At 42.8% G+C, this 26,942-nt stretch overlaps 1 long non-coding RNA gene across 3 annotated transcripts; it reads right to left on the bottom strand.

The window, feature by feature from the left end:
• Positions 1–1,451: 1,451 nt before the first annotated feature.
• Positions 1,452–17,581, bottom strand: LOC125170316 (uncharacterized). 3 transcript variants are annotated; one of them, XR_007153974.1, is made up of 5 exons: positions 17,450–17,581; positions 14,735–14,858; positions 7,934–8,129; positions 3,057–3,339; positions 1,452–2,412 (listed from the first exon to the last, which is right to left on the bottom strand). It is a non-coding gene; the product is annotated as an uncharacterized LOC125170316 (long non-coding RNA). The 3 variants fall into 3 exon arrangements; XR_007153973.1 differs by having other exon boundaries at positions 1,452–3,339; XR_007153976.1 differs by having other exon boundaries at positions 1,452–3,339; positions 7,934–8,101.
• Between the last annotated feature and the right edge of the window lie 9,361 nt (positions 17,582–26,942).

Raw genomic sequence — 26,942 nt, 5'->3', positions numbered from 1 at the left:
CTGATAACTTCTGATGAGTGTCAGATGTTGTGAATTTTACCACATTGGCCGATGGATATTTTTGATTCCTGTAAATATTATTGAGCTTTATTCTACATGCAGTTAAACTACTTGGAAACAATTTGATCCTTCAGGTACTGCTTTTAGGTTGTATTGGGCTGGACTGAAGCTGCCATTAGCCTGAAGTTCCGCACTACTGAGGAACGTTCATCAGGGTTCTCTAATTCTACCTAAATTATGAGTTTTTCCATTAGGGCTTTAGGGAACAGGCACTTTTCTCAGGCCTGTGTGAAGTCTGAAGACTATTCCCTCTAACTCTTTCCCTGGTCTTGGGTAGTTTCCTCACATGCACACACTGGTTGATACTCAGCCGAATACTCAAGGGGGACCCTCTTCGGCTCTCTAGAATTATGACTTTGTACAGCTCTCTTTTTGTGGGTACTCTGCCTTGTAAACTCTAGCCATTTCTGTTTCCCTGGATTCTGAGCTCTATCTCATCAACCTGGCCAAACAGATGGACTCTACCTGGGTTCTTTATCCCTGTGCTGATGGACAGTTTCCTCATGTGGTAGAATAATTTCTGGGCAGTCATCAAGTTCATCTCATTTGTTTCCCATCTCTCAGTGATCCTTCATGGCCTGACAACCAATGTCTTGAGCATTATTAGTTCACACATTTGTTCAGATTTTTTCAGTTGTTTCTGGTAGGAGGATAAATCTAGTTGCTGTTACTGTGTATTAATCAGCTATCCAGGTCCTTGTAGAATACGTTGTAATCACTTCAATACAAAACTCATGGTGCCAAGCGTTAGTATGGAATTGCAAGGCAGAACACTCGACTTTAGTATACTGACCAGAGAATGTAAAACACCAAAAGAAAAAAAAAAGTTAGCTTTCTTTCTCATCCTCTAAGCCTGTCCTACTGAGGAGCTGAGGGCCATCAACAAGTCTAAATGAGCACCCGGTATTATAACTTTCTAAGAGCTGTGAATGGAAGTTCTCTGCAGTGTTGTTAAGTATCATCATTCGAGTCTTGGGAGGATACCTATGGACAGCTGGTGTCTCTGTACCCCAAGAAGGATGTGTGGGAAAGAGTCCCAGATTGGAAAATGTTCTGGAGATATTGTCTCCAGCATTACATGGACAGGGATGAAGCTGGATTAGACTAAGAAGCTTCTAAAACTGCACCATATTTTAAGTTTTCTATCTTTAATGCAGAGTCTACTAACTTTCTTAACCATGATGGCTTTTCGGTTTAATTAATACCTTGTAAATTAGAGTTCCAGTTTGGGAAGTATTTTAAGCATATTTGGTACAACTTATACCAAAGTACTTACACTTCATACACTTATACAAGTATAGTTTCAGAATATTATTAATCATATATGAGTGAACCAGGTAGAACATTTGAAATCAACAAATGTATTCTTATGAGTATTCTTCAATCACAGTCACTATCCCAAGAACCTGATGTCTTCCTTAGTTTGGATGTGTTGAGATAATCTCTAAAGTCACTTTAAGCACTGACATTCTATTTTTCTCAGATATTTTCTAGTTTAATTAACTTATGAAGAACTGAAATATAAAGAAGTAAACTTTAAAAGAATCTGAGTAGTAGAAAGAACATTGGATTTAAGACTCAGAAAGCCTTTTTGAGTAAAAAATCTATATATCTGATGAGGTAACCTTGGGACTTGACTTCTCTAGGTTTCATCACTTCATTCATTTGGGATGAATAAATGATCAGTCCAGACTCAACTATGATGTAAGAGTAAATTAAATAAATATGAATGCGCTTTGGAAGCATAGATTGCAATATCCCAAGGCCACAAAAGAAATTTCTAAAAGAACTCAAAAGAAATATGTATCAAGGATTATTGACACCAGAAACATCCAAACAACATAAACATTCCAACCCAATTGATTGCCCATGTAAAAACAACAACAACAACAACAACGACAGCACATAGAGGTAATAGCTGAAGGATGATTTGCTATACTGTTTGGCCTTGGTAGGATGTTCAGTGAGGTCATTGTGGCCAAATATGTCCCAAAGAATCAGAAAAATCACATTGGCATCATGGCTGTGATGTCACGACATGATAATATTCATGATGAGGCAATTCTTCATCATTTCTGTATGAGGCTGTTTAGAAGGATTGGTTGCTGCAGTGTAATTCTTTATCATGAGATAAAACTTTTTTTGGTGATCATTATTCAGTTTGTGAACTTTCTAGGTGAATGATCTTCAGGCACCCTTTGGGCGGAGGTTTTCAATCCTTCGTGAAGCCACCCTCTCACCTCCCTTTCCCATCAGAGCAGAAATCTCTCAACTTTCAACTAGAAAGAGATCATGAAACACATTTTGTACGCATTTTCTTCCCACTTCCAACCTCCTGACCAGAAAAACTAGCTGGAAATAAAAGACATGAGAGTTATCTGTTGCAGTTGCATAATGATTGTTCTAAAGAAGAAAAAATGGAAAATTGTAGTATTTTGATTGCTTCCTTTTCAGCTTGTTAGTGAGGGAGAGATTCTAGTCTAGGGTTACGGGGATGGCCAAACATGACACTCACCGCTGGACAGAAGAGACTGATGGCAGCCTATTGTCTAGGGAAAGAAGATGCTGTGCAACCACAGCTGGGCAGGAGTTTACTTGGGCACAGAGTGACCAATCAGGGGCTACGGGGTTAGGCTTTATGGTAACAAGAGGTGGGAAGGATTCCTGGTTTCTACAGGCGGATGTGCTTGTTTTGTTTGCCTAATTTTGTAGCTGGCAGGGAACTGGAGCCTGGTAGGGATAAGTAGGCACTGGGCCTCGGCCCCCTGATAATGAGGGTTGTTTGGCTAGGGGACCTTATCGGAGCGAGCAGAGTGGGTAGGAAGATGCAGTTAGGCCATTTGAGGCCCTCCCAGCTTTCGATGGCAAGGTAGCACATAATATTAATTTTAAGCCTGACACTACTATAGAGATGCTAGAAACAGACTTAGCCAAGTGGAGAAGGGAGCTCATCGCCTGTCAATTGCAGATCATTCCTATAAACCATCACCTTTTACCTCCACTTTTAAGTCAAACAAGAAGTCCTTTCAAAACTGGAGATAGAATCAGGAATGCTGGAAGCATTGTTGGGGCTGTTCCCAGCCTCACTTCCTTCTTCAGAAAAGATAGAAAGACCAGGGCCCTGCTTGATGGCCTGCGGCCTGTGCGCTGTCTGCAGGCAAGCTTCCTGCAACAGCTCAGACATTTGACTGATTCCCTAGGGGGCTCACTGTGGGCTGGCCTGGCTGCCGTTACTGGAACAAGGAAACAGGGTCAGTTGTCTTTGTCAGCCACGGTAAGCTGTAATTTAGAAAAGTAGAAGCCCAGTGAGCACACTTAATAAGAACACAAAGTCTTTAGTTAAAGAAGGTTTATGAAAAAGAATTTTAGGGGAATGTATTGAGAAGAGTTTTAATTAGAGATACACATGAAAGGAGATACACGATATACTCTGTTACCATAAAATTAGTAATGTAAAATTAATAAAATTAAGTTAGAATAAACTTAAACCAATGTTATTAAATGAAAATCTTTTCCTGTGCTCAAGAACAGTGATAGTGCCTTCTTTTTTTTTTTAATTTTAAATGTTAAATGATGACATTTCGAATATACAGCCTAACGCAGAAAACATTAACAGATACTCATGTACCAACCCCATATTAACAGATGTGAATATTTTGCTTTATTTGCTTCAGAATCAATTTTCTCTTTTTAAGAAGGAAAACACTAAGTACAGATAGAGCACCCTTATCCCATCCTTACCTTTCTCCCTGGAGGTAACCATGACTCTGAAGTTAGGATGTTTCTTCCCATGTACACGTTTAAACTTTTATTATAGAGATATATCCATGAATGATATGTACCATTATTTTGTATGCATTAACTATTTATATAAACATTAAAAACCATATGGTACATTTCTTTTCGTAACTTTCTGCTCTTATCAACATGCTTTGACATTTTTTTGTGTTGATATATGTAGATCTAGTTTGTTCATTTTAATCTATAGTATTTCATTATATGAATGAATCAGTTTATTTATTCATTGGCTTATAATAACATTGTGATTTATAATATCTTATTTTCATTATATCTTAATATCTTATTATAATAAGATACATATATATATTTGGTCTTATATAATAAGATATATATATATATATTTATATTTATATATATATGGTCTTTGTCCCTATTTCTGGCACAGAACTCCTCAAATACTTGGGAGTTTCCTAAGTATTGAGAGTTCAAAGTTGTCTTTTGTTATGTTAATGAACCTACTCCTGGATACTCCTAAGGATGGGGGCTGGTTGTCAGGAGAGCTAACCACATGATTAGATGCTGGAACTTACAGTCCCATCCCCTAGACCTCTGGGGAGGAGAGAGGAGATAGAGGTTGAATCAACTCCCCCAAAGAGCAAAGATTTAATCAACCATGTCTATGTAACGAAGCCTCCATAAAACCCCAAAAGGATGGGTTCAGAGAGTTTCCAGGTTGGTGAACATAAGTAGGTGTGGAGAGAGTGGTGCCTGGTGAGGACATGGAAACTTCACACCCCTTCCCCCTTCCCCATACCTGGCTCTATGCCTCTCTTCCATCTAGCTCTTCCTGAGTTATATCCTTTTATAATAAACTAGTGACCTAGAAAGTAAAATGTTTCCCTGAGTTCTGTGAGCCACTCTAGCAAATTAATCCAGCCCAAGGGGGGGTGGGGGTCAATGGGAATCTCTGATCTATAGCCAATTGGTCAGAAGCACAGGTAACAATCTGGACATATGACTGGCGACTGAAGTGGGTGTGTGTGTCGGGGGGATGTCTCCATTCCCCCCCCCCCCACTGGGTCTTGTATAGTTATTGCCATGAGTTCCCAGGATGGGTCACAAGTTCTGGGTGTCTGCAGTGGCTCATCCTTAAGTCTGCTTCCCTCAAAGCCTGCGAGCTATTAATCTCATCCTGTCTCAGAGGACCCTGGCTCAGGAGCAGTCAGGTTTCTGGAGTCATGGAGTATCTTGGATCTACATGTCTCTGATTTGCAACGCTGGAGAGGGCCTGATCTCTCAGTCCTCGCAGTGACCAAGCTGTGTTGGTTTCCACAGAGAAACGGGGGGCATTCTCCTCTTCCTAACTGTGCATCGCCTACATCTGGATGTTGCATTGGTGATGCCTGAAATTTACAAAGTATGACAGAGTCTTTCAACGCCAGCCTGTATGGTGTATCATTCTAGCACCTCTCTCCATGGGGTCAGGCCGAGGAGGAGCCAGAGGCTCCTGCACTCTGCTTTTTGCTGTTCTCTCTCCTACTCTTCTCCACACTCTCCGGGCATCCCTGCATGCAACTCCTCCTGGCAACTGCATTCTCCACACAAATACGTTCATGTAATTATCCTTCTGGGGCAGCCAGTGCCAAGCAATAGGTCTAGATTTCTCTTTTTGTTCAGCCAAGATTCCCACCCTCTGATATAATATTTACCCCACAACATACCACACCACACGACACCACACCTTGTGTCGTTGGTCTTCAAGTTCTCCCTACCTATGGCTCCTTCCCATTGTACGCCCCATGTTCAAGTCTTTTCCACCCTGCACTAAGCAAAGACTTTCAATACACCTGCCCCCTTCCAGCTACTGTCCCATCTTCTCTTCTCGTTCCTTCTTTTTTTTTTTAAATTTTTTTTTTTCAACGTTTATTTATTTTTGGGACAGAGAGAGACAAAGCATGAACGGGGGAAGGGCAGAGAGAGAGGGAGACACAGAATCAGAAACAGGCTCCAGGCTCTGAGCCATCAGCCCAGAGCCCGATGCGGGGCTCGAACTCACAGACCGCGAGATCGTGACCTGGCTGAAGTCGGACGCTTAACCGACTGCGCCACCCAGGCGCCCCTCGTTCCTTCTTTTAACTAGTATTGAAACCTCTAGACATACCAGTATGATTTAAATTTTATTTTTGTTCATTTTTTTTGTGAACATACATTACATTTATAACTAAAGAAAGTATGGTCTCTGTTATAGGTTGAATTGTTTCCCCCTAAAAAGATATGTTTGAGTCCTCAGCCCTCGTACCTCAGAATGTGACCTCATTTGGAAATAAGGTCTTTACAGGGTAATCAAGTTGCAATGAAGTCATCAGGGTGACCCCCAGTCCAATATGACTGTTGCCTTTGTGAAGAGGGGACACTTGGACACAGATACATACACAGGGAGAATGCCATGTGAACATGAAAGTGGAGATGAACAAGATACAGTGGAAGCCAAACAACGCCAAAGAATGACAACAAGCCTCTACAAGCTAGAGGGGGAAGCATGGAACAGATCTCTCCCTCACAGCCCTCAGAAGGAACCAACTCTGCCAACACTTTGCTCTCAGATTTCCAGCCTCCAGTGCTATGGGACAAAAAGTTTCTGTTGTTTGAGCCACTCAGCTTGTGAATTTTTCTTCTGGCAGTCCTGAGACACTAATGCAGTTTCTGTATCCTCATGACTCAACTTTGATGAAGTCCTCCACCTTTTCTCTAACCACCTCAACTTCTTCTCAGTTATCAGCTCCCCGGTAACGGGCTTCTATTAAGTCTTCTCATCAAAGTCACCAGTAGCCTTCCTTGTAACTGACCCCCAGTGGTCATTTCTTCAGCCCTTGTCTCCCCCTGTAACATTTTACGTGGTCTATCTCTTCCTTCTTCCTAAAACCGTATCTTCTCTTGGATTCCACAGCACTGCACTCCTGAATATTCTCCTAATTTTCTATTTTTTTTCTTAGTACCCTCCAGATTTCCCCTTCTTCTACCCTTTCCTTCAATGGAAATGCTCCTCAGGGTTCTATCTGGCATCTTATTTCATCACACTGTCGCCCCTCCCTGAGGCCGGTTAGTGGCTAAGGCAGAGACTTAACCAGATTTAGGTGCAAATTTTGGCAACAATGATTCATGGAAATAAGGTGCGCTTCCCCTGGAAGACACACAATGTCTGGTTCTCTCTCTTTCTATGGCGTTAAGGTTTTATGGTGTTAGTGGCTATTGAGGAGCCCTACTTAAAGTCATCATTTACAGGTTTGCAAAATGGTGATTTTCTATCACTCTTTATTTATTAGTTCTCTAAAGAGAAGCTTTCCTTTTTCAACTATTTAGTTACCCTGAGGAACAATTTAGGAAAGGCAAGTTAAATTCTTGATTCTTTTATTTACAGTTTTCAGAACAATGAGTTCTGTACCTAGTACCTGTGAAGATGACAAATGTGGGTTTTTTTTAATTATAAACTTATAAATTTAAATGTATCTGAGGTGTTTCAATCAATTTCAGATATTCATATTGAATTCAAATGATTCTTCTCTTCCTGTTGTCATGGCCCCAAAGGTGTGTGATTAACTTCCTTGCTTCCTGGTATAAAAAGATGTTACAGGCTCTTCTTGTAGATTTTCTGTCATGGATTTGGATTCAGTTACTTCTCCAAAGAGCCCTCATATTTTCTTTCCTGAGAATATATTATTTTTAGAATAAATAAGAGAGCATTTCTGAGAAGGACACATTCTTTTTGTTGGGCATAAAGAGCTGGCAAGAAAAAAAGAAAATCGGGTACGTAACTAATTTGCTGTGCTAATTAAGGACTAAGATAGGTGAAATTTGGAACGGAGAGAAGAAATATTAATTAAATGTAAAGAGAGCAATTCCGTTTCCCCTGTGCCTTGTAGAATTATATACCAGTCTTTCAAATTTCCTTGTTTTAAAACCCTCTCAAGGTGAGGCAGAACTGTTGATTGTCCTTGACATACATTTTCTTTTTTCTTGCATCAGGAATCCCATTTTTTTTTTTCTTGCCAAGCTCGTAGCCTCTTGAACTAAGGTTGTAGAGCTAAGTACGGCGAGGAGACAAATTTCTACTAACGTAGAAGACAAACTGTACCAGAAGTTTTCTTTAAGTGAGGAAGTGAACTCTTTGTTCTCTTTTACGCTGACTGGAACGCAGGCACAGTGGCTGGAGTTTCAGTAACCATCTCAGAACACGAGGCAGTAGCAAATGTTGAGGACAGCAGAGCAACAAATTAGAAGAATTCTGGTTCCCTCCCTGATACTGTAGAAAAGGGATCAGCAAAATGTTTCTGTAAAGGAGCAGATGATAAATATCCCCAGCTTTGCAGGCCATATGGTCTCTTTCACAACTTGTCAACAATGCCATGTTAGAGGGAAAACAGCCATAAAGAATATGCCATAAATGAGTTCCAATATGTTCCAACGTGTATTCTAATAAAACTTTATTTACAGTGAAACGGACTCTCTTATCATTTTCATATGTCATCAAATCATATACTCTTTCGATTTATTTTCAGTCATGAAAAACTATAAAAGCAATTCTTAGCTCACAGGCTTACGAAACAGGAGCAGGTCAGTTTGGGTGCAGGGCGTGGTTTGCCAACCTCTGCTCTGGCACCATGAGGTCTCAGATTTCTTATCTTTGGTCTTTGTTTACGGGAGACGGGCAATTTTATGTTGTTTCTGGGAGATGGGGTTTGCTGTGACTCAGCAGAGCTAACTCCCGGTAACACGTAGATGCCACAGCCCCTAAGGTAAGCGACCCTCACATGCCCCCGAGCTGTCCTGTACCCCTTGTCCTCAGGACTCTCACTGACCCGCACCTTTGCTTCCTGTCCCATTTCCCCTACATTTCACTGGCCTTTCCATCGGAGCACTTCCTTTATACTCACTTGTACAGGGACCTTTGTCGGGGTCTGCTTCCGATAGCTCCAAACTTTGCAGTGGTAACTGTCGTGACTCAAAGACCTTTTTCTTCAGACTTTAATACAACAGCAGAAGCAGCGGGCTACTCCTTATATAAATTATACCCTGGTATTCTAGGCACGACTCTTTCCCAGTGCAGCATAATGGTTGAGAGCAGGGGTTCTGGCGTCTCCCTACTTGCACTGAAATCCGATTTAGCTTTTCTGAGCATCAGGCAGAATTCCTTATCTGTAGAGTGGAGCCAATGACCCATACTCTTCAGCACACAACAAATAGTCTATAAAGTTAGTTATTATTAATGTCAATACTATGTTGTCCAAGGCACTGAGACACAACCACTGCTACTTGTGAATTGCAACATGGCATCTTCTTTCTAAATGATGGAAGAGCAAGTGGGAAGTGCTCTACGGAACACAGAAGAACTACCAAATGGGGGTTCTTTGTAGGTGATATTTGCAGATCAGAACCTCTAAGTACAGTACCGATATAAAGGAAGGGACACATCCTGCTCTAAAACTTTAGCAATAAGTAAGGCAAATGGCTGTGCTCTGGAACCAGGCACACCGGGGCCATGATCCTGAACTGGCCACTCACTGATTCACTAGGGATGTTATTAACTTACCCAGTGGGGTTGCCAGTGCTTGTCTCCTGAGGTTATTGTGCACATTAAACAAAACTGTGCAAATAAAGCCTTTAGCTACTCGCTATTAAGAGCTTTATTATGTACCAGACACCGTGCTATTATTATCCACGACCTGACTTCACGGACGAAAAACAGGGAGATTCCAAACATTGCTCAGACACCTTTGTCCTGATGACATATGTGGCAGTGGGGCCGGATCCCAGAAGACCTTTTAGGGATAACCACCTGGCTCTTTCCTTGGCTGTAGAAGTCTACCTTCTTGGGTTAATATGTTTGAGTCCCCCTACCCCCACCCGCCACAGGGGAACACGAGGAAAATGAATGGCTCCCTTTCTGCTGAGAACAGGGGAAGTGCAGGTCCTGACACCCTTTGCTAGGCTCGATCCCAGCAATTCTGCATTGTAACCAGCACCAGCCACGCAGTGTGCTGCAGGCTTCACTGCATAGCGGCTTTTAAGCTGCCAATGTTTGTGCATCTCTCCCGGTGGAGACTGTGTTTGCCACAGCACAGAGCCGCTGTGTGGAGAAGGCGGACTGCGGGAACGCAGAGGGAAAACAAATCCCTTCTGTATGGCCACGAAACTCACCAAGGAGCCTTTTTGCTCTGCTTGGGGAGGGAGGAGAAAGGAAAAGGAGAAACCACACGCTCCAAGGGATTCAATCAATATTTGCAGTCTGCCTGACTCACCAACGTGGTCTGACCAAATAAGAACTACCCTTCTACCCTCATTTAAGTATTTAATAAATGATCAATAGTAGGATTGTCTTTCCACCAGCTAGAGAGTTCTAATATGGTGGCACAGAATTCTTTTTTTTTTTAATTTGAACTTTTTTTTTTTTTTTTTTTTTTTTTTTTTTGCCACGTTCAGCAATTGCTATCAGATGCTGAATGTCTGTGGTCACACACTCAGCTTCCTGTTTATAAACGCGCTCTGTTTTCAGTGAGTCAGCGGTTTCTTGTTCTGTATAGAGGTATAGCTGGCCGTGTCAGGCCAAGGAGGTCGAAAGGGCTTTGTGAATGGCCCAGTGTGCATGGGCCTCTGGGCATCAGACGTCAGGGTTTGTGTGCTCGTAGCTATATGCAAGTTAAAATTATTCTGCTCAGTAAGTTTGGTGGGTTCTTATCTGACTCCGAGCTTAACTGTTGTCAAAGATAAAATCAGACGCTAGTTAAAGTGATAAGGACAGATTTTAACCAGGGCTAACTGTTGCAGTAGGGAAGAGAGCCTAGTGTGAACTAAGCTTGACTAGATTTATACAGAGGTGTCTGGGCGTTTTAACGAGAGAATGGGGGCTAGGGAAGGGTGAGCCGGGCTCAGTGGAATCAGGGACCTGAAAGCTTTCAAAGGGTTGGTCAGTGTAAATAGGGTTAGGTCAGCTGGTCTGTCAGCTGGCGGTGATCAAGGTTGGGAGTCTGTCCTCCCACAGAGACTAGGAGGCAGAGGCCGTATCCGTCCTGATGATCTCACACTTCAAAGAGTGCCTTTTAGGTCCTTGAGAAGATACTCCTAAGTTGCAGGAGGTACACGTCGACCTCAAAGGGACAGTGGAAGGATTTCCAACAGCAAGCCCTTTTTAGTAAATGCCCTGAGAAAGGGTGGTCAGGTTTCAGCTGGAACAAATGGTCAGTTCTTTCGGCAGCCTTGAGTTTTCTCAGTCAGGGACTTCAAGGGGATCAAGGTCATCCTAGGGATGTGGCCTTGAGCTGTTAGAAACCGTGTGAGTTTCTGTTCGAGTCTTTAGAGGCCAAGACTGAGGCCTGCGTGAGAAGAAGGCTCTAAGAAGCCTGGCTAGAGTTTGGCCAAGGAGGGAATCTTTGTCTCTGCGAAGCGGGCCAATGTCCATCTTCAGCTACAGTCTCATTCACTTCCCCTGGCACGGCTACTTCCCCACCTAGTGATCGGACCTCCTGTCATCCTCAGTGCCGGACAGCCACTAGCTGGGCTGGGACTGCAAATACCTAATCTCCTTAAAGGGCATGTGGGTTCTGCACTTTTTCCTCACTACTTCCTCTCCACCCCTAGCTCTCACGGGTCTGTTGGCCTGGATGTGGCTCTTAATACTCTCCCTTTACACAGCCCCCCTTATAAGCCAACTGTGGCAGCCTTCTCAATTCAGTTTATCCCCATCTCTTCCCTGGAAAAGCCTTCCCCTGATCTCTGAGAGCTGGGTGTGGAGCTCCTGTGACACATGCTTTCCCTCCATAGCGTTTATCACCCTGTAGTGTGGCACCTGCTTGAGGTCCTTTTCCTCCACCAAACTATAAGCCATAGGAGGGCAGGGACCGTGTTCAATTGATCCTTGTCCTCCCAGCACCTAACCACAGTAGGTGCTTAATAAGTGCTTGCTGAGCAGCTGCATGGATGGTAGCTGTCCCTCGATGTATCCCCGTAGCACCCTGTTCTTAATGGGGTTTGAATCCCAGCGTAACAAATTCTATGGTGTGGGACCTTGGACGAGTTGCTTAACCTCTTCGCACCTAAGTCTTCTTGTCTGTAACATGGATGAAGGATGATATTCCCCTCACATGGCTGAGAACAGAGCCCGGCACATAGTAACACTCTGAAAGTGCTATTACTATTGCGTGTTCTAAGATGCAGTTAGATACTCTCTGCCAGTGATTTGTTGCATGAATGACTGAATGAATCCATAAACGTCCAGCATCTCAGCTGACCCCTAGTCCTTGCTTCCTCTGCCCTCTGGGCAACATGTCAACATTTACCTTTACTGCTGTTGTTTTCTAACTTAGCAGCACACAGCACCCCTCCACCACCCCCTGCCTTGGCCCTACTGGCTAGTGTTCTGACTTGAAACAGATGCTGGGTGGTGATGGAAGGTGAAGGGCAGAGCTGGTATCTGGTTGGGCCTCTGCCTTGAGCCCCAGAAACTCCCTTCTCTATGTTTATGTCTCTGATTCTTCCCAAATTGTCTGGACTCAGGTCTCGCTTTCCTCACCTACCACACACTCCACACACACACACACACTCACACTCTCCAATGAAGCAACAGTAGCCAAGAGCACCAATGGCTCTGCGTCAAGCAGGCAGACCCAGGACCTTCTTAGTCTACAGCAGACCATCAGTGGTATTGGCCAGACCTTCCCTCTCAGAATATTCTCCTTCTTTGGCTTCTATGACCCAAGTTTCTCCTGTTTCCTCCCTGCCTCTTCTCTGTCTCCTCTGCAGATTTGGCCTTTCTGACCCAACCAGTAGGAGCTTGGGCTCTTTCCTTCTCTTCCTCTGTGTTCTCTCCAAGGAAGTCTTGCTCATGCCCAAGGCTTCAAATACCACCTACAGGCAGATGAACCACAAACACCATCCTGCCTCTTTATGCCTTGAATGTATCTCACTCTTTTTAAATGTGATCTTATCAGAGAAGACTCCCCTGACCCCCAGAACTAAAAGAGCCCCATACCCCTTCCCATCCCCTAGCCCACTTGTCCTGCTTTAATTTTCTTCTCAGCACTTATGACCACCCAAGATATTCTGTATTTGTTTATTATCTATTCACCCCTACTAGCGAGTAAGCTCTGTGAGACTTTGTGGTAGATGTTACTCTAGGCACTAGAGACAGCAGTGAATAAAACGTACTAAGGTCTCAGTGAATACTTGATAAAACGTGTGGATGGAATTTAGGTTTCCAGCTACAATTCTCCTCCGGCTCCAGAGCAATATATAATCAACTGTTGCCTTGACAACGCTTCTGGGTGTCCCAAAGGCATCTCAAACTCAATCTCTCTACACCAATGCTGTCCACTAGAACTTTCTATGATGATGGAAATATTCTATCTCTGCATGGTCCACTATGGTAGTCACCAGCCACACGTGACTATCCAACACTGGAGATGTGGCAATTGCGATGGAGGAGTTGAAATTTTAAGTTTCTTTAAATTAAAGTTATTTTAATTTAAATAGCCACATGTAGCCTAGGAGCTACCATGTGAGGTAGTGTAGTTCTAGACTGAGCTGATGAGCTTTCTCCCAAAACCCGGTCCAGAGGCTTCTATCTTATCAAATAGCACCACCATCCACCCGGATAAGAGCGCAGAAAAGCAAAAGTCATTCCTGACCAGCTCCGTTTCCTATACCAACCAGAGCCAATCCTTCACCAAGTCCTATTTATTTTGCTTCCTAGATTTCTATTTTTTTAACCTGTCCATTTTTTCCATCTCTACTGCTACCCCAGAGGAAGATATACAATCTCTTATTGTGACTATTTCATCTCTTTTTTTTTTTTTAACAGATGGTGGTTAGTGATGTGAAGGACAAGGGGGATGAGAACCACTTTATTATTTTTTAATGTTTTTTTTAAATTTATTTTTGAGGGAGAGAAAGAGAGAGTGAGTGCTTGCAGAGAGAGAGGGTGACAGAAGATCCGAAGCAGGCTCTCCGTCAGTGCATAGCCTCATGCGGGGATCCAACCCACAAACCATGAGATCATGACCTGAGCCAAAGTCAGATGCTTAACAACTGACCCACGCAGGCACCACTCATCCCTTATCTTGAGTAAAGCCTCTTAACTGATTTGACCATCCCATTTCCCCTTCTCCGATCCATTCACCATATCCTACAAAAGTGACTCCAAATGTATGTAGTGTACCTTGATCACATTACTGACACCTCTCTTTCCTACTCTGCTGCTTTGGATGGCCTGCAAGTTCCTGCAATGGTCTGAGTCTTGCCAACCTTTCCTGAAGTGTTCTTTCTGAGCTCCAGCCACAACGGCCTTATTTCCATCCTGCACTTGGGCCATTTTCCTTTCCAACATAGTGTCTGTTTTCCCTAACCACTGGACAAGGTCAAATCCCTATTACATGCTCCCATAACACCAGGTATCACTCCTCAGTACTGTTATAGTCATTTAATAATTAATTAATATTTATCTTTCCCACTGGAAAGTAAGCTTCCTGGAGCAGGGACCTCTTCTATTTTGTTGACCACTTGGTAATATCTGTCTAATAGTAGACGCTCCATGACTATTGGGCTCTACCCTGGAGAGGTGAAGAATGTTAGCCTTACTTGCCTCCGGATCCAGGCACCTTATGATGGGCAGATGGAATAATTATCCATTGCAATCCTGCCTTGCCTCTCTGATTCCCAAACTGAAAATGAGACCCCTGGGTGCTCAGCCACCCCTGCCTAAAAGGACAGGAGAAAACAGTGAGGGACAATATTGAGTTAATCGTTTACTCAAATAAGACTGAGAAAATCCACGACTGTCACGTTACCCTGACTGGGCAAGAATAAGATTTCTTCTACAGAGAGAAGTCTGGGCACAAAAGCCAGGTTCAATTACAGGGAAATCAAGTCATTTTTGTACACCTACCACAAAGGAAGATGTCTAGGTCATGGTCATCATCTATTCTGGACCTTAGTTTCCACGTCTGTGAAGTGGGGTGTTCTGTAGACCAGTGCTTCTCCGATGTTCTGTGTGTGGTCACCTGGGAATCCTGTTGAAATGTAGATTCTTTTCAGTGGGGATGAGTCAGAGTCTGAGATTCTGCATTTCTAAGGAGCTCCCAGTTGTTGCTAAGGCTGCTGGCCCTCTGACTACACTTTGAGTAGCAAAGGAATGGAGACAATTCTAAGGCCTGTTATTTTATGGTTATAAATTATCCAGGGAGAATAATCACTGAGGACCAGCCTTGAAAAACCAGAGATAGATTTCTAGTTAAGCTTCACATCGAAGAGATGTGTTATTTTGAAGGAGAGATGTCTTATTTTTGAAGATTAATCCACCTCTCCCCTCCTCCTTGGCCTCCCACCCTCCCCACCCCAATCCTGCCATCTTTGCTTCCTTATCATTGAGTAAATCTCTGGCAAAAATTAAAAAAAATGGCAATGCTTCCAGAACCAAAGCTGAATGCATAAAAAGACCTTAAGAAATATGTTTTGGGGAAGGGAAAAATATAGTTTTTTGATAAACTTTAAATGAGTGATTATGGAGGATGGGTGTGGGGACTTTGAGTATTTTAGGGAAAACTGGGTAAAGGATGAAACATCTTAATAACCCATGACATGAAACACTGAGACCGCATATCCTGTTGACCAGTTCAGAAAATATGTTTTGACCCCAAATATTTAAAATACAGATCCTTACAGAGAATCCATGGTAAAAGGTCCCTGCAAATGTTAGTTTGCTGGAAGTTGTCAGTTCACTTCCCCTGGGGGTAGAATACACGGGCTGTATGCATGCACGTGTGCTCATATATTCATGCACATCCATACACACACGCTCCACACTGCACACACATCTACACACACATACACTCATCCACACACACACGTTTCCTTAAACTGGCAAGGAACGAAAAAACTAAATAAATAAACTGCTAAGGAACTAAAAAGAATGACTAAGGAATGTTTTTTAATAGAAGCGTTACTTCCTTCCTCACAAAATTATTGGCTCTCTTCAGTTCCCTTCATTCTGACCACCCCAAGTGAACCTGGGTGCTGCAATGGCCCCAGGCTGCCTTCAATAAACCTCCTTTGGCTGATGATCCCTGGCAGCCTCAGAGACCCAGACCCAGGTCCCCCAGTGACCGTCTGCAGTAGATCAGCAGGGAAAGGCAAGCAGTGGGTCTGTGCCACCCCCATAGAGCATTTTGTGGGCCACCGGGCTAGGGCTTGGTGTGCGGGCTTCCAGGCTAGGGCTGCCTTGTGGAGACAAACTGCTTTCAAGATCTGAGCTGGCTCTGGTCAATGCTAAGACGGATCAGTGTAAGTCATCTACTCTTTGAATCTTGCATGAGCCCTTAGGTGGAGATTACAGACATATCCACCTAGTTTAATAAAAGAGAGACATATCCACCGAGTTTAATAAAAGGGCAGAGCACCCACACAAGGACTTTCCATGTGGTTGGCTCAGGCAGTGTAAAATAATGGATCTTAATGGCTGATATTCATTAAGGACTTACCAGGTCATATACTTGGATGATCATGTTCACAGACTAACTTCTGGAATTTTCGCAACTCTATGAGGTAGGCAAAATGATTAATTTCTGGAGCTTTGTTCTCCACAGAGAATAAAGAAAGGCTAAAGGGATAAAGAGTAAATCATTTGCCTGAAGTTTCTCCTGACACAAGTAAGACTTAAAACACCAACAAACAAATCCAGGACAGGGCATTAGCACGTAGTAAGGGTTAGAAAAATGTTAACAATTATTATTAAATATTCACCTATGCCATCAATCAACCTAGTAAAAACAATTGTATGAGGGCAGTATTATCACCATTACTTCCAAGTGAAGAGAACAAAGCTCTGAGAAGGCTTATCACCTGCCCATCAGATCTTCCTGTAGCGGCCAGCTCTTCGAGCTACATCACAGCTTTCATTCATTGTTCATGCTGCCCATCTGCAAGGCAAACCTCATGGCCACTCTTTCAGGCTGGTCATTTTCCCAGTCAGATACTGACAGGCCGACATCCCAATTACCTTCCATTTATTCTCCCTGGAGCTATTCTCAAACCTCAAAAGATTTTTCAGAGAAAAGAAGACTTGGGCATATAGCCGCAGAAGGCTGTAGATATTTCCTTAATTTTGATTCTCATAGGGGTTTAAATCTGCGATATTTGCAAGAATTTTTTTTCTTATTGGTCTTCGCTTTTACTGTTTATTTTATTGGGATAGAATAAATATGCCCGCCTAGCTCCAATCATAGCAGAGTTGAAATGACCCTCTGCCTTGAAGGATTTTAAGCACGACCAACCCTCCACCGCCTCGCTTTTATTCTCTAGGGTGAAATAAGATAATGCACAATGCTCACACAGGCTTGGCCCTTCCGGCCCTATGAATCCTTTTCATCTACTGGGATCCAGGATCTCTTGATTTAAAATGCATAGAATTCCTGTGTGCAGAGCAAGTGAAACCCTGCTGGCATATTTTCAGGTTTAACCCTCAGCTGGCAGGGAGAAAACCAGTCCTCAGTCACACCAGGAATATTCTAGGAGTTTTGTATCGGTCCTGACAACAAGCCTGCTGGACTGTGTGGAAATGAGTATGCTATACTCCGAGCCCTGTTGCCTTGGATGAGAGATTTACCTTCTCTGGGTCTCGATTTCATTCATGATACCTACTCAGGTGATAATGGTACTAAGCAAAGGTAGCCCCGAGTGTTGGCCTGAGTGTAGCTGTACAAGGACGTTGAAGTAGGTGATGACAGAGGTTGCTTCCAGATCTGTTGGCAAGTGGAAGATTCTGTGAGTGGGATAGGTTGGCAGAGTTCTTTCTCTTTGTGACGTAGGCTCCTCTGGGGTGTGGTCTTGCTCTGTCAGGGAACTGAGAATCGTAGAGGAAAACGACAGTGAGGAGTCTGGAGAGTTCTCATCTGCCCTCGGTAATCTCTTCTGACTTTGAACCTCACCCCTACTCTCACTACCCTCTGTGCTCTCCTTGACTTGCTAGCTGAACATCTCCACTGCAAAAACCCCCTCCCCTGCAAAGCCAAGCGTAAAACACAGCTGACCCAAAGAAGTTCGAAGAAAGAGGCAAGATCTGAGCTCCTCATGCTTTGGCTGGCTCACCCCCCTAGGTTGAGCTACTTTGGGTCAGATGAGTTTTTTATTAAAGTGTTAATGTATTTCTCAAGGGATGCAGTGTGCCGGCAGCACATCTGAAACCGGGTGCTGAATGAAAGGGTCCTGCATGCAACCGCATCTGCTTTGCATTACGTTATGCTCTGCAAAAGACAAAAATACAGCCCTATCAGTCTAAAAATACTTCCTAGTTGTTAGCCAAAAAATGCATTTATTCTTGGATTCATAAAAATGCAGGCCATGTGAAATATGTGGGGAGCATGCACTCTTATAAAAAAAAATTGACCAAAGAAAGAGAAGAAAAAGTTAAACTTTGAAAAGCCTTTATTGAAAGAAAAAGAAGGTAGAAATGGTAAGGTTTGGGGTGAGACTGGGAAGCAGAACTGGGAAAGCTTTGTGACCAGGGGAAAAAGCTCCACTTCTGAGGTCCAGGCTGCCTCTGCCCTCCACTCCCCTCCTGGGAAGGCCCTGCGCCCTGGGCCAGGCTCTCCACTCTCACTGCTTTGCTTTGGGGGGCCTAGGAAGGCCGGAGGCAAGAACCATTCACAACCCCAAATCTCAGCATCGTGATCTGTGCACTGCTTCTCAAAGCTCCTACGATTTGGAACCAGTTTTTTCCCCTCTAATCCACGGTGAATTGGTATTTTTACAGGTTACAATAAGAATGATTTGATTAAAAGATGAAATGAAAAAGACATATAAAATGAGCCCCCATTGTTGTATTACGAGATTCAACAGACATAAAATTACACTTCAAGATCATTTAAAAAAAAATTTTTTTTTAACGTATATTTATTTTTGAGACAGAGACAGAGGATGAGCAGGGGAGGGGCAGAGAGAGAGGGAGACACAGAATCTGAAACGGGCTCCAGGCTCTGAGCTGTCAGCACAGAGCCTGACGCGGGGCTCGAACTCACGGACCGTGAGATCATGACCTGAGCCGAAGTCAGACGCTCAACTGACTGAGCCACCCAGGCGCCCCTCAAGATCATTTTTAAAAAGGAAAGAATTAGTGTAGAAAGTCTGAACACACATCACAATGTCTGTAACTTATTTGATATGCAGCACTAACAACTGAGTGCCACACTTGGAACAGCACTGGAACATCAGAGTGTGGAGATGAGAGGTTTACAGCCCAGCCCAACGCCACCATGTGCTAAAGGTGTACCCTTGGGCATTAATAACCATTCTGAGCCTCTGATGTCTCATCTGCAAAGTGGGATAAGACCTTCTTATAAGGACAAGGAAGGACAGAGGTAAAGTGCCTGGAAGTTTGGCGTTCAATAAATGCGACCAAGACCTAAACTACCATTACCATCTGTGTTAGTTTCCTACGGTTGCTGTAATAAATTACCATGAATGTCGTGGCTTAACACAGATATATTCTCTTACAGTTCTAGAGGTCAGAAGTCTGAAATGAGTTTCACTGGGCTAAACTCAAGGTGTCTGTAGGGCTCTGTTCATCCTGGAGGCTCTAAGGGAGAATCCATTTTTTTGTTTTTTCTACCTTCTGGGGGCTGCCTGCATTCTTTGGTTCATGGCCCTTTCCTCCATCTTCAAAGCCAGCAGTGTGGCATTTCAGATCTCTCTCTGACCCTGACCTCTGCAGTCTTCCTCTTCCACTTTAAAGGACCTATGTGATTACAGTAGGGCACTAGGATAATCCAGGATAATCCCTTTATGTTAAGGTCAGCTGATTAGTAAACTAAACTCTATCTGCAGCTTTAATTCTCCTTTGCCAGGTAATATCCATATTCATATTCATCTTGGCATATACAAATTCCTGGGGATTAGAATGGCAACATCTTTGGGGGGACATTTTCTGCATACCCTAGCATCTAATGTCATTCATTCAACAGACATTTACTGAGCGCTCACTCTGGACGAGGCAGAGTGCTGACCTGAGGATTACAATCAGATAGAAGGCAGGTAGGTCCTGAGTTCATGGAGACTGTGCTTTAGAGAAGAAGACAATTACACAAATTACACAAATAAGAAGATAATTACACAAATTATGAATAAATGCTAAAGAGTTAAAGTATATTATGAGTGCATTTTCTGGGAATCCTGATGTCAACCGAGGGAAGAGTTCATTCAACGTATGTATAAAGACACTGTTCTGTGTGTGTATTAACAGATGATTGAATGGAAAGTGCTTCAGGTCACCTATATCAGGAAAATATGGAAAACTTATTAAAACTGCAAACTCGCAGAGTACAGGGCCCAGGAATTTATATTTTGTGTATATATTTATATTTTATACATAGTGCCCCCCCCCCCCAACCATGCACACGGTGATTTCTCCCTACATGACAATCTGAGAAGCAGCATTTTGGTTTCCAAACTGGGCTTGATCAAAAGAATCACTGAGTTCCACCGTCCCCCTTCAGGTCTCCTGAGTCAGGTTCTTCAGGGAAGGGACCTGGGAATCTGCATTTAAAACCAATTGCCCTCCCCCCATCCCCAACATATACACCAGTGATTCTTATAATCAGACAAGTTTGGAAGCACATGTGTAGTGGAAAGAAATAACCAGTGGCCTGGGAATCAGGAAGTTTAGCTTTTAATCCTTTCTTTTCCTACTTTAGCCAACTCAGAACTTCAGGATCCACAATGGTAATATTCAAACAGTGGTCTTTGAATGGGACAATTTTGCCTCCCAGGAGAGATCTGGCATTGTCTGGATACATTTTTTATAGTTATGACTGTGGACAGAGGAGGAGAGGATAGGAGATGTGTTGTTGGCAGCCCAGGGGTGCTACTAAACATCCCACAATGCACAAAGCGGCCCCCACACCAAAGAATTGTCCAGTTCAAGATGTCAGTAGTGAGCGCCTCGGTTGTGAAAGCCTACATTTAAGTACTGATGAGGAAGTGTTCCCAGGGAAAATCTGTACAGCAGAAGGAAAAGGAGGAGAGAGCAGGGTTGAAGGACAGACAAGGGTGAGGCGCCAGGCCATGGCTGGTGAGGAAGCTCTGGATAACAGTGTAGTTCCCACCTCAGAGCCTTCCTGGTCTGAGGTGAGGGAGCTGGAATGTTTATACTCCTGTAGATCAGTCGCAAATTATGGACGGCCTCTGATCCACAATTCTGTGCACAGGCAAAGTGAGCTTTGGCTCCAGCTTGAGAGCGCCTTCAGCCAAAGACTCAGATGTGGGTTGTTGGGATTCATAGCATCCAGGAAGCCCTGGAGAGGATAACAGTGAAGGGAGGTGGGGGGTGAGGTGGAATATTGACAATTCTGTTACATTAGAGCACTAGTTTCCAAACTTCTTTTTCATTACAAATCTTTACTAGAAAAAAAACAAAACAAAAACTCTTCTTAGAAGTTCTATATATAATATAACATAATATAATATAATATAATATATTCTATATATAAGGAAGTTCTATATATAATAATATAATATAATATAATATAATATAATATAATATAATATACAAACACGGAGTTGCATTGGTTGAGGAAGAGTGGCGGAGCTTAAAAAGAGAATGAAAAAAAGATGACCATATCTTCTTTTTATTTGGGATAGCCTCTGCTTAAAATGAGTTAATAATGCAAACACACTTAAATGGCATTTACTGAACGCCTCTTATGTACTAAAAACTGTTCTTATTATTATTTTACATATTGAAACTATGGCTACTGGTATACTATCATTTCCACTCTAAGTTTATAAAAATGTACCAAGTAACAGTTTGTTTAAAATTCAGTTAATTATAACATAAGTGATTTTATTTACTTGGATGCCGATTTGATGCTTCAACTTGTTGCTGCCTGAATAAAGTGACACTATATTGTATTTAAAAAATCTAGAAAACTGCTGATGAGCCACATGTGCTTAGAAAGTATTTGAATGCCTAGCCACAATACCCATCCCTTGGGAATTTTTAAATCTGTGAAAGAATTGGAATATTTCCAGAAAGTACTTTGTTTCTTAGCAAGAATATTCTGAGTAACATCACAGGATGGGAAACCAGTAAGGGTGGGATTTGGGATAGAGAGATCTTTGTCTTATTCAGTATTTTTATTGATGACTTGACAATTATTATTGTTTCTATGTTTTTATATAGTTAAGCAGTGGGGAAGCCAAGGAGAAATGAGTCCAAGTTATTTAGGATAAGCTTATCCAGAGAAAACAATGGGTCAAAAATAATTGGGTCAAAAGCAGACAGGTTAACTTAACATATGGTCAAATGGCATTTTGATAGAGAATGAATAGTCCTGACTCCAGAACTCCTTCCTCGTAGCAAATCTACCTGGTGGAAAACCATAACATCCTTAGAAGAGAGGAGCTCCCAAGCCTTGCCTGGGTGGTACTTGTCTACTGGAGTACCCGTGGTATCTGTAGTCACCCCTGGAGGACATTACTTTCCTGTCTTGGGTCATCAGGCAGGCCACGGTGTCTTAGGATGCAGTGTAGTGTGGCAATATGATGCATCAGAGAACAATAGAACAAGTGGCAAGGGAGGAGGGCGTCGCTAAGCCTGACATCTGACTCCTCAAAAGTCCCTAGGAAGCATTTCTGTCACACATACACTCCTTACTTTTCTGAGAAGATGGAAGAATTAAGACTGATGGTGTCCCAGATGTTCTCCAGAACCCACTGCTGGCTAGTGTACATTTGACCCACACTTTGGCCCGCCCAAGAGTATCCACCAACATGAGCCCTAGACCATTTGGAAATTTTGCCAAAGTTAAACAACATCCTTTATGAACCAAAAACAAACAAACAAACAAAAGAAAAAACAAAACAAAACCAAAAAAAACAAAAAAACTTTAACATTTAATAGCAGTGGGATTACTACTTCAAAATTCAACTTAATATTGGCAACAGTGATGAAAAATCACATTGTTTCTTTGAAGATGCACTTGGAAACTTGTAGAATTTTCTTTTTTCTCCTTTTGTGGTGAGTAGAGGGACTGAGAACATAGTAGCCAACTAACGAGCACCATTAACTGATTCCTTGCCTGTGAGCTACAATCTTCCAAAGGGTTCTGCTTTTCCAACGAAATGAAGGTCAAGGAGCCACAAGATTATTTTATTATTTCACGAGAGCCTTCTTATTCTCTTATTACTCAAGAGCTTTCCAGGGGAAGAATTTTACCTGAAACAGGCTCTTCTGAAGTTGGATCAAAGTGCTTCAGTTTGTAAGAAAGGTTGAAGATTACTTGATAGAAACTGATCCACCAGCCATCTATAGGAATGAAGTACTTTTCTTCCACAGCCACCAAAAGTACTGTAGTCAGAAGCCCTCAGTGTCAAGCACTGAGGTGAGTTATCCAACACCCACCTGGAAAAGGGGATCCCATTGCTGGTGGTAGGTGATCCCCAGTACCCTAGTACCAGGTAACAATGCATTTTTTAAGACTTCTGACCAATAATGAACTGGAATGATTTACTGGTGGAAAAGAATTCATCAGGTGGTGCTATCTATCAGACATTTGAGAAATATGAGGGAAATAATAATTTTAAGGACAATGGCACTGAATGGCTGTTGGTAAGCTTGGTGATATGGAAAAAGATAATGAAAAGCTAAGTGTGGCTAACTGACAATTATAAGCTAACAGTGAATGCTGGAGAGACCTTCCTGGTAGCATATAAAGAGGTATTGTCTCCTACAGTGGGAGGGCTGAGAAAGCTGAGAAACAGCCCAGAATTTGACATAGTAGTTGAGCTACAAGGAAGGTGGAAGGTTAAACTCCCAACGAAGACAGTGTATTGTGCCAAGATCAGGGCACTGGCTGCAAAAGAATGGGACTTGGACACATGGGATAGGAACATCTAGGTTGATACCCTCTCTCCCCCACCCAGTATGGATTCCCCCGATTTCTCTTAACCTTCTAAACCTGCAAAAGTCGTGCCATTGCTCTCTGCTAAGGGATAATATGGCTGCCTTACTTAACGAAGATGCAGAGGTCTTTCTCCCATAAGGCAACATGCAACTCACTCACTCCACAATCTGCCCTTACACCCCTCTTGGCCACTCAATAAATAGGGTTAAATCATAACATGATTGGGCTTTCCAGCTTTATATAGTATGTTGACTCTAGCATGACCTCTTCTCTGAGCCTTTTAAATACCTTTCTACAGTATGCCTTGGCAATATCTGGCATTTTTACCTCATTTGGTTGAGCCTTCCTAGTATTATGCTCAAAACATCTCCTGGGGTCTTCTCCAGGTTATTTAGTCCTATATTCTGGGAAAGAGCTCCCAAATCAATCAACCCTCCCTCACCCGCCTTTCTATTTCACCCCTTAGAGATGTGGCAGTCATCTTATCTCCATTTAATTCACCAGTCTGCCTCCTGCAGGAACCAGACAGATCCTGAAGGATGACAGTGGATGGGCACAAACTCAACGGAGGAGTAGCCCCAATCAGAGCTGCTGTGACAGCTAGAGCGGATCAACACTGTCTTATGTTCATGGATGGTATGGGTCATGTATTCTTTTACAGTAATATCAGAAAAGAGAATTTGATGTTTCATTTTGATTTGGAATGTACAATGGTATGTGTTCACTATCTTGCTCCAGTTCTGTGTCGGCTCTCCCATTCTCTCTTCAACTATAGTCTGAAAAAATTTGGACACCCCATGGAACCTCACATTGGTTTAGTCTATTGATGGCCTCATATTAATCAGAGCAGATGAGCAGGAAGTGCTCAGTTCACTGGAGGCCCTGGTGAGACTCATGCACACTAGAGAATGTAAGATAAATTCTTTGAAGATTCTAGGGTGTACTACTATATCAGTAAAATTTTTAGGTGCCCAATAGCCTGAGGCAAGCTGGGACGTACTCTCCAAAGCAAAACAAACAAACAAACAAACAAACAATTAATAAATTAATAAATACTTCCTGTACCTCCAACCATTAAAAAGTAAGTACAACAACTGATAGGACACCTCAGATTTTGGAGGGAGAGGTGCCCCCACATGAGAATATTGCTCTAACTGGTAGAGCGGGTGACACGAAAGGCTGCCAGTTCCGAGTTGGGACCGGAAGGAAAGGGTTTTGTGCTCCGTCCAGGCTACAGTGCTTGGACCACATAATTTAGCCTACCAAGTCATAAAGTCAGGCAGGGGCACTGGCAATCCATTATACAATGGAAGTACTACCTGTAGGACAGACCTCAGGTAGCATTGTAGAAAATAAGCCAGATATATGGGTAGGTAGCCCAGATCGCCATGTCATCCATTACTCTTACTCTCGTACCTGTCCTTCAGCTCACACCTGTGGCCATATATAGGGCCCTTTAAGACCAGCTAATGGAAGAAGAAAAGGCCTGAGCTTGGTTTGCAATGGGTCAGGTCAGTATGTGTGTACACCCTGGAAATGAATTGTGGATGCACTACAGCCCCACTCAGGGCAGCTTTCAAAGGCAGTGGGGAGGGAAAAGCATCCCAATGGGCAGTGCTTTGGACAGCGCAACTCATCCATTTTGTACTGAAGAAGTAATCTGAGGTTGGAATATCCATGGACCCATGGAGAGTGGTGAATTACTTGGCCAACTAGGCAGGGCCCTAAAAAGAGAAAGATTAGGACATCAGGAACAAGGGGGTCTGGAGTAGATGCTTATAGATTGTGGTAAGCAGAATAATAGCCCCCAAAGATGTCCAGGCCCCAAGCCTCCAAATCTGTGGATATGTTCTCTCACATGGCAAAAGGGACTTTGCAGATGTGATTAAGGTTATGGTCCTTGAGACTGATTTTTTAGGTGGGTCAAATCTAATCACATGAGTCCTTAAAAGTACAGGATCTTTCTAGGCTGCAGAGAGCCACACACAACAATACAGGAAGCATTGGAGAGATGGCAGCCTGAAAAGGATTTGATGTCCTGCTGCTGGTTCTTAGATATAGCGCGCAATGTGCAAAGAGTGGAGGAAAGCCTTTTTGCAGCTGAGGTCAGCCCTTGCTGACAGCCAGTGAAGACATAAAGCCTTCCATCTTAGAGCCACATGGAACTGAATTCTCCTAAAAGCTGAATGAACAAGGAAACACAGTTCCCTACAGCCTTCAGAAAGGAATGTGGCCTACTGACACCTTGATTTTAATCCAGTGAGACCCGTACTGAACCTCTGACCTACAGAACTGCATAAAATGATACATCTGCGTTGTTTTCAGCCACTGGGTTAGTGGAATTTTGTTATAGCGGCCATAGAAAATGAATACATGGATAGACAAATGGATCTGTGTTTTGCTTAGCTGACTTCAAGAAATCTGTGGATGGGATCATTAATTAGCTGCCTACTTTGAGTATCATTCCACTCAACTTTTGTGAAGTTAAACTCAACTTTTGTCTACTGAGCATTTACTTAGCTTTGCTCAGGGTCTCCGATGAGGTAAGAATTGGTCCCCGCTCTCAAGAAACTATTTGGTAGAAGAGATGAATATTTATATAGTTATGATACAAGCAGTACTTATCACCTGCTATTACAAAGGAGGGAGAGAGAGGCGGAAGGAAGACAGAGACACAGAAAGGGATGAAGGAGAGAAGGGAGATAGGAAGGAAGAAGAAAGCAGGTTTAATGATAAAACACAGAAGAAACAAGTTATCTTTAAACAAATGTTTATGGTTTTAAAAACTGAGAATAAACTGAGGGTTGATGGGGGGTGGGAGGGAGGGGAAAGTGGGTGATGGGCATTGAGGAGGGCACCTGTTGGGATGAGCACTGGGTGTTGTAAGGAAACCAATTTGACAATAAATTTCATATTTAAAAAAACTATAAACAGGTTATTAACAAAAAATAAATAAAAATAAAATAAAATGGCTACAGTGGGTAAAATGAACAACTCAGGAAAAAAAAATAGATGTTGGTGAGGATATGGAGAAAGGGGAACCTTCTTGCAGTGTTGGTGGGAATGCAGACAGATGCAGTCACTCTAGAGGTTCCCCCAAAATTAAAGATAGAATTACCCTATGGCCCACCAATTGCAGTACTAGGAATTTATCCAAAGGATACAGTAGGGCTGATTTGAAGAAGCACATGCACCCCAGTG

The sequence above is a fragment of the Prionailurus viverrinus genome, chromosome A1 (genome assembly GCF_022837055.1).
Source record: "Prionailurus viverrinus isolate Anna chromosome A1, UM_Priviv_1.0, whole genome shotgun sequence".
NCBI classification, from domain to species: domain Eukaryota; kingdom Metazoa; phylum Chordata; class Mammalia; order Carnivora; family Felidae; genus Prionailurus; species Prionailurus viverrinus.
The sequence above is the reverse complement of the archived record's forward strand: the minus strand, read 5'-3'. Positions and strand labels throughout refer to the sequence as shown.